Here is an 8,629-nt window from a genome sequence, read left to right as displayed (position 1 = left end):
CAGGGCTCCTCATGCTGAGCTTCGCTGCCCGAGGTCAGGCACGGGCGACCCTCCCCCCGCGGAGCCGCAGCTGGTCTACCCCGCCCCGGAGGCAGCCGGGTGGCGGCCGCCCTGCAGTGCCCCCTGTGTGGGCCCTGCTTCCCGGGGCGCGCCAGGGCTGCTCTCCGCCCCCGCGGGGCCTCCCGCCTCGGGCCGCCCCGCCAGCTGCCTGCACTTCGCCCCTCCCTGGCGGCCCCCGCCTGGCCTAGGCAGCCTCCGCCCAGACGCCTTCCCCGGGCTGACCTCCATCCGCCATCGGACCAGGCCGGAGTGCTGGCTCAAGTTCCGGCGAAAACCGGGGAAAACAGTTTTGCTCCTACTTCTCAGCCTCTCTCCGCACCAGACTGCTCTTTCGGTTCCAAAATAGAGGTAGAAATTACATGTTTCTACAGTGTATACTGAGGAGTTACTGCTTTTTGTTTTGGAGGGAAACCCAAGGTGAGACGTGGAAAGATACTACTTGAGCTTAGGGCTGTGCCCCTCAGGGTGGTCTTCCTGGTCAGTGTTCCCTGGATTAGCAAGTAGCATATAGAGCTCTGCGAAGCTGCCCCGTCATATTTCGAAACAAGAACTCCCCTTTTCTTCACCCCGCCCCAAGATTAGGAACAGAAATAGTCCACCAGGTCGCAGCTCAGAATTCAGAAGACTTGAGCTTTAACCTTTTTGCCCATTTTTGAACAGTATCTTATGGTTTTACTGTCGAGGTGGCTTATCTAGGGTCCACATTTGGAGCCTGCCATAGATCCCCCGCTCCCTTTCCGCACAACAGGCCTACCAAAGGCTCACAAGCCTCTTATTCACCCAATTCTCAAGTTCCTGTTCTTAGGCCCCCATAGAGGCGCTCTCAGGTCGTGCGCTGTCTCCCACCCCCCATCTACCCCTCCTTCTAGACTGCCTCCTTTCCTGAACATGAATAATTCCGCAGCACTTCCCATCTGTTATTGCCATAGAGACAGAAGCTCGGCAAAGATAATGATGTTCTGTGCAGAGCCAGTCGGGGGAGAATAGCATCTGCGAGTCTGGGGGTTAGACTTTCTAACCATGAGAATTCAGAAGGCTCGGCTGAAGATCTGAGGTGGAAGGCTGGACAGTCCTGAGACTTGACGTCTGGTCAATTCCCAGCACCTGGCTTGTGTCTGGCGAGAAGAAACAATTTTTAGAAACCGAAATGACACTTTTTGATACCTGTTTCGTACTCATTTTACCAGCCATAAAAATAACTACTTGCAGGTCTAAAGGTCTAAGGACCTAAATAAATTGAACAGTAAAGAGATTTTTTTTTAAATCAAACACATTATTCCCTTCCTGTTCTTCTGATTTGCTTTCCCTGGGGAATTTATTTTTGGAGAGAAGTATCCTTTGTGCCAGTGCTTTTATATATAATAGTTTGAGAATTAGTGATAGGCAAATGTGGCAAGAATCAATCAAGCTTTTAGGACTTTCTTTTACATTATTCATCAAAGTACAAAATGTAGCAAGTTAAAATTCACTTTGCCCTTGAATTCCCAAGGTGTTGGCCTCACAGGTACAAGTTTGAACAAGTGAAGCAGGGTTCATTTACACAGATCTGATACAAATGGGGAGGCTCACACTAAGCCACATTTTTGCAGACCCTCTTAAGCATTTTCAGAAATTACCACTGAAGTTAATTGTACAGTATAAAATTTAAAAACACCAAAACAAATGATAATGGTTCTTTATCTCAGAAACAGAATTGGCCCAACAAAGAAACTACAAGTCTTAGGGAAAAAAGCACTGTGAGGTAATGAATATTGTGATTCCCACATACTGATGGTCTTGACAAGTCTTGAAAAGTCAAGTATCGGTTAGTAAAGAGCTATCAGATGGGTTTCCCATGGACTCTTACCTCACCTTCTTAACTGCCTGCAGATGCTGAGCAACGCCACTGTGAGAATGTGTGCATGTAAGAATTCCAAATGAGTGAGGGAGTGGGGGGATCCTACCCATCTTCTATAAAGCAGTATATATAAAAGATCCAAACTAACTGGTACTAGGTAATCTAAAAGTTTGTCAGTAGTTATAGCCATCTGATAATAATAGAAACCAAGTTTAGAGGTTATAAATTTTAAGACCAGTTCTACTCGGTGACCTGAGAAATGGTTTGGAGCAAATGCTTTCCTCTTGTCCCTCTTTACTGATCTATTGAAAATAACCTACTAACTTTTTATTGAACTTATTGGGGTGACATTGGTTAATAAAATTATATAGGTTTCGGTGTACAATTCTATAATACATCATTTGTATATTGTATTCTGTGTTCACTACCCCAAGACAAGTCTCCTCCATCACCCTTTATTATTCCCATATCCTCTTCTCCCTCCCCCAATTCCTTTTCCCTCTAGTTATCACCATATTGTTGTCTATGTCTGATTTTTTGTTTTGTTTTGTTTCCTTTAATCCCTTCACCTTTTCAACCCAACCCTGCAACTCCACTTCCCTCTGACAGCTGTCAGTCTGTTCTCTATCAATCAGTTTCTGTATTGTTTGCTAGTTTATTTTGTTCATTATATTCCACATATGAGTGAAATTATATGGTACTTGTCTTTGGCTTATCTCACCACCTATAATATTAATTATGAAGAATATGACAACCAAAAGGATAGGGAAAAAGTACAAACATTCAATGTAAAGTATTTTTATGTTTATGTAGGAGGGGGAAGAAAAGTAAAATAAATGTTAATAGAGCATACAAACACTTGCTTGTGTTTTGTTTACACCTTGCTCTTTTCCAAGGAAAAGAAATCAGTGTGGCTTGATGGTTCTAGTACTTCCTTTCCCTCCTTCTTTGATCCTCAACAACAACAAATTTTAACTATTTTAGCAGATGCTACAAATTTCTTCAATTTCAGAGAAGAATCTCAACTATTTCCTTATCCATCTCATTTTTTTCTGTAGCTTTTCATTTATTTCTACTTGTTAGAATTATAATAATGATGATGCTCTTTAACTTTCTCACTGCACTTTATCTTTTTCCTACTTGTCCTTTTCCTTGTGCATTTTACTTCCCATATTAGTTTAGTACTACTGTCCCTGCCAGTGCAAAGTTTCTTCCCCTAATTGACCAGGCTTTCTCCCTGGAGCTGCTTTCTCTTCTGCCAAGTCAATACTGGGTGTACACGATCCCAATTCCTATTTTCATGCTTTAACTAAGATGAGAAACAGATGCTTAAGAACTATTAACCTCTTGTTCCTAAATAGTGCCACACAGCTTATTTTCAGGTTTTAACTTGGGCTCTGTGGAATTGCAAAGGAAGTAGGATGAAGAAAGCAAAAAGGAATAGCCAGAAACGGTAAAATAGAGAAAAAGTATGTTAGAAATCTTTGAATTTTCAATGTTTAAGTTGTGGTAAGTATAAAAGCAATGTAACCAACACATTAAGTGTATTTCATTGTCAATGCTAGGAATTTCATGAGTGTTTAGAAACTTTGGCAAAGTTTGATTTAATGCAAATCAGAGACCTTTTCTCTGTGGTTCTCCCCTAAAAAAAAAAAAAAAAAGGAGTCATAATTAGCCCTGATTTTCAAGTTGTAATTCAAAACCTGCAAGTTGAGAGCTGTTATCTAATATGTAGTGCTGGACTATAAGTAATTCAAAGTGCTTCACAAGATATTAACAATAAATACCCAATAAGAGAAGCCCAGGCAGAGTTTAAGTCTCATGCCAAACCGCTTTGCTGATCAGTGGCAGAACAGGCGTTAGAACCAAATGCATTTGACCCACACTAGTGGAGTTTCTGTTCTTCATTTCCTCATTCTTCTTGGTGGTCATTCAAATAAGATATAAGGACTGATTCAGATTTTCCAAAACAGAGTAAATATTAAAACTTATAGGGTAGGTAGGTAGCATTATACCAAGCATTGTGGTATATGTATTTACCACAATAGTACTTAACCCTTACTATGTACAGTACTCTCTGATATTTTATTCTGCGATATTGTTTCTTTGTATTTCAATTCACTACTAATGTGTTGCAACCTACAGTTTAAGAACACTACATGAAAGAATAATAACATTAACATTTATATAATGTTTACTATTGCTAGACTCTATTCTAAGCACTTCACATATTATAACTCATTTAGTCCTCACAACCCTATGAGGTAGTGGCTATTATGACCCCATTTTATAGATGAAGAAACTAGCACACAGTTGTGCTCAAGATTACATAGCTAGATAAATCCACCCAATTGGATTGTGAAAAAGATTATATATGATTTTCAAATCTAAGTTCTATGTAGGCTCAACCTACATGTAAAAAAAAAAAAGGATTAAAGTTTATGTTATAAAATATCCCAAATAGCCAAAGAAGTTCTCAAAAAGAAGAATGAAGCAGAAAATATCACATTTCCTGATTCCAAGATATGCTATAAAACTATAGTAATCAAAACAGTATGGTACTGGCATAAAAACAGACACATAGGTTAATGGAACACAATCGAGAGCCAAGAAATAAATATATAAACATACAGTCAAATAATATTTGACAAGGGAGCCAAGACTACTCAATGGAGAAAAGACAGTCTCTTCAATAAATGGTGTTGGAATAATTGGATATTCACATGTAAAAGTGAAACTGGACCCATATCACACCACTCACAAAATATAAATGAAAATAGATTAAAGACCTAAATGTTAAGACCCAAAGCTATGAGAGTCCTAGAAGAAAACAGAGGAACAAAGCTCTTTGATATTGGTTTCAGTAATAATCTTTTTGGATATGACACCCAAATCGTGAGCAACAAAATAAAAAATAAACACAAGTGGGACTACATCAAACTAAAAGCTTCTGCACAGCAAACGAAAGCATCAACAAAGTAAATCAACCTACAGAATGTAAAAATAGTATTGATCTGATAAGGGGTTAATCTCCAAAATATATGAAGAACTCATACAACTCAATAGCAATAAAACAAATAACTCAATTGAAAAATGAGCAAAAAACTTGAATAGACATTTCTCCAAAGAAGATATACAAAAGGGCAATACAAAATGATGTTCAGTGTCACTATCATTAGGGAAATGCAAGTAAACCACAATGAGAGATTACCTCATACCTGTTAGAATGGTTATCAAAAAGACAAAAGATGATAAATGCTGGTGTGAATATAGAGAAAAAGGACCTTTTGCACTATTGGTGTGACTGTAAAGAAAAAGGACCCCTTATGCACATTCATAAATTGCTGCAGCTACTATGGAAAACAGTATGGAGGATCCTCAAAAATTTAAATATTTAGCTACCATATGATTCAGCAATTTCACTTCAGGGGGTATATACAAAGGTAATAAAAAACACTAACTTGAAAAGAAATCTGTACCCCCATGTTCATAGCAGTATAATTTACAACAGCCAATACATGGAAACAACCTAAATATCTTTCAATGGATGAATGGATAAAGAAGTTGTGGCATATATATAAAATGGAATATTATTCAGCCATAAAAAAAAAACAAGGAAATTTTACCATTTGCAACAATATGGATGTAACTTGAAAGCATTATGCTAAGTTAAGTAAGTCAGACAGAGGAAGACAAATGTGGGTTCTAAAAAAGAAAAACCAAAGTCTTAAAAAATAAGATCAGATTTGTGGTTACCAGAGGTGGGGGTTAGGGGATGGGGCAATTGGGAGAAGGCTGTCAAAAGGTACAAACTTCTAGTTCTAAGATAAGTATTGGGGATGTAATGTACAATATGATGACTATAGCTAACACTATTGATGACATAAAATTGTTAAGAGAATAAAATTTAAGGCTGTGATTGGGAGAGAAATTTCTTTATTTTTTTTCTTTTTATTGCATCTATATGAGAAGATAAATAAATATTGAACCTATTGTAATCATTTCACAATATATGTAAATCAAACTATATGCTCTATGCATTACACTTCAATATTTCAAGACTGCCAGCTAAGATGGAGGTGTAGGTAGGCATGCTGCTGCATCTCCCTCCACAACTAAGAAAGAATACAACTATCTCAAAACTAGGGACAACCAGAAGTTTCAGAAACTCAAGCTGCATGGAAGTCCAACAAAGATATAAAGAAGAAATACTCATCCAGGTAAGAGGGGCAGAGTTGGGGTGGAGAAGATGCAGTGTGGCAGCAATAGCGGTGGCAGCAACAGCATGCCAGTGGAAAGCACAGTCACACATTTTTAAAAGTAGGAAGGGACACCTGGGTAGTGCACCCAGCACCAGACCAGACCACACAGCTCACAGCTTCAGCCCCAGGGAAAATAAAGCCTCATTGCTTCTGACTGTGAAAACCAGTAGGGGTTGGGGCAGAGGGAGAAGCTGCCAGTCTCTCAGAAGAGTCCTCTTGTTTAAAGGGCCCCCACAGTCCTAGAATGTCCGCACACCCACCCCCTCTGGGAACGACGGCCAAGGCAGTAGCTAGAGGGGTGGCAGTCCCATAAAGGAAGCTGGAGAAGTGCCTGGAAAAGGGGCAAATGCTGAGCAAGCTGCATTATTCCCTCTCAGACCACTCCCCACATACAGCGCCACAACATGGTGAAACGGGTCACCCATACTGACGAATACCTAAGGTTCCACCCCTTAAACATAACAAGTGCGACAGCTCTATAGAGAGGCAAACAAGCAAAGGAGCCTGTCAGGATGAGGAGACAGAGAAGTATGGACCAAAAGAGGGAATGGATCAAGGTTCCAGTGATAGCCAACCTAACAGACATAGGGTTCAAAACACTGGTGTTAAAGATGCCTACAGGTTTAACAAATAATGCTTAAGTACGGTAAACTCAGAAAGGAAGAAGTGAAGGCTATGCTAAATGAAACGAAAGAAAATCCACACAAAACCAATGGTGAAGGGAAGGAAACCAGGGTTGAAATCAATTATTTGAAACATGAGGAAGAAGAAAACAGTCAACCAGTACAGAATGAAGAAACAAGGACTGAAAAAAATGAGGAGAGGGTTCAGAACTTCTGGGACAACTTTAAACGTGCCAACATCCGAATCATAGGGGTGCCAGAAGGAGAAGAGAGAGAGCAAGAAATTGAAAACTTATGTGAAAAAATAATGAAGGAAAGCTTCCCAAATTTGGCAAAGGAAATAGACATGCAAGTCAAGGAAGCACAGAGGGGTCCAAAGAAGCTAGACCCAAAGAGGACCACACCAAGACACATCATCATTAAAATGCCAAAGGTGAAAGATATAGAATCTTAAAAGCAGCAAGAGAAAAGCAGAGAGTTACCTACAAAGGGATGCCTATAAGACTATCAGCTGATTTTTCAAAAGAAACTCTGTAGGTAGGAAGAGACTGTCAAGAAGTATTCAATGTGATGAAAAACAAGGACTTACAACCAACATTACTCTATCCAGCAAAGTTATCATTTAGAATGGAAGGGCAGATTCAGTGCTTCCCAGACAAGGGAAAGCTAAAGGAGTTCATCATCACCAAGCCATTATTATATGAACTGTTAAAGGGACTTATTTAAGAAAAAGAAGATCAAAACTATGAACACTAAAATGACAACAAACTCACAACTATCAACAACTGACTCTAAAAAATAAAAACAAAATCCAACGAAGCAAACCAGAATAGGAACAGAATCATAGGTATGGGGATCATTTGGAGTGTTATCAGCTGGGAGGGGGAAAGGGGAGAAATGGGGAAATGGTGCAGGGATTAAGAAGCATAATCGTTAGGTACAAAATATACAGGGAGGAGTTAAGAATATAGGAAAGGGTGAAGCCAAAGAACTTATATGCATGACCCATGGACATGAACTAAGGGTGCGGTGGGATTGCTGGAGGGAAGTGGGGTACTGGGCAGAGGGGAGCAAAGGGAAATAAAATTGGGACAACTGTAACAACATAATAAAATGTACTTTAAAAACAATATTTCAATTATTTCTCAATAAAAATGAAAAAACTTTAAAGCTTGTTACATGATTTGAGGTCACTAAAGATTCTCTCTGTCCCACTGCCTTTCTAACATGGTGTTTGAAATTCCCATAAGATATTTATGTCCATTAATATACAAGTTAAACTGATAATGTATTACTTAGAAGGGAATAAACATTTATTATTATTATTATTATTATTATTATTATTATTATTAATCTTTAAACCTAACAACATTGTCTCATGTTATGCAATATTATCTCTCACTAATCAGATGAGAAAATTGATATTCTGGGTTTATCTGAAATATTTGCTACAGTTTGCTGTCTATAACAGAGTAATTGGCCATCGAGCAGCATTCTATTTTAATCATGAACAAGATAAAGAAACTTGGATTAGAGGAGAATGTAGAAATAGAGTGTATTCATTGTATAGCTCAGAAAGGAAAAGCTCAGGTAAAGGACCAAAGCGGGTTGCCCTGAGCCACCATTAAGTAGAATGAGAACTGTAGTAACCTCCTATGGGGTTTGTTGCCCAGTTCTGTGTCTTTTCCTGGTTCTCGTCCCAACTTCTGACTCACAATGCAACTGTGGTTGACCTTGCCCAGGTCACAGCCAATTTGACCAGGAATAGACACCTGAGTCAAGCTAGGCCCATGAGCACCTTCCTAGAGGTGTTTGCAATGAGCACTGAAAGAGTCTAGCCTCAGCCT

The sequence above is a fragment of the Furipterus horrens genome, unplaced genomic scaffold (genome assembly GCF_987537825.1).
Source record: "Furipterus horrens unplaced genomic scaffold, mFurHor1.1.pri manual_scaffold_1, whole genome shotgun sequence".
In the NCBI taxonomy this organism is placed as follows: domain Eukaryota; kingdom Metazoa; phylum Chordata; class Mammalia; order Chiroptera; family Furipteridae; genus Furipterus; species Furipterus horrens.
Note: the sequence above shows the minus strand (reverse complement) of the source record.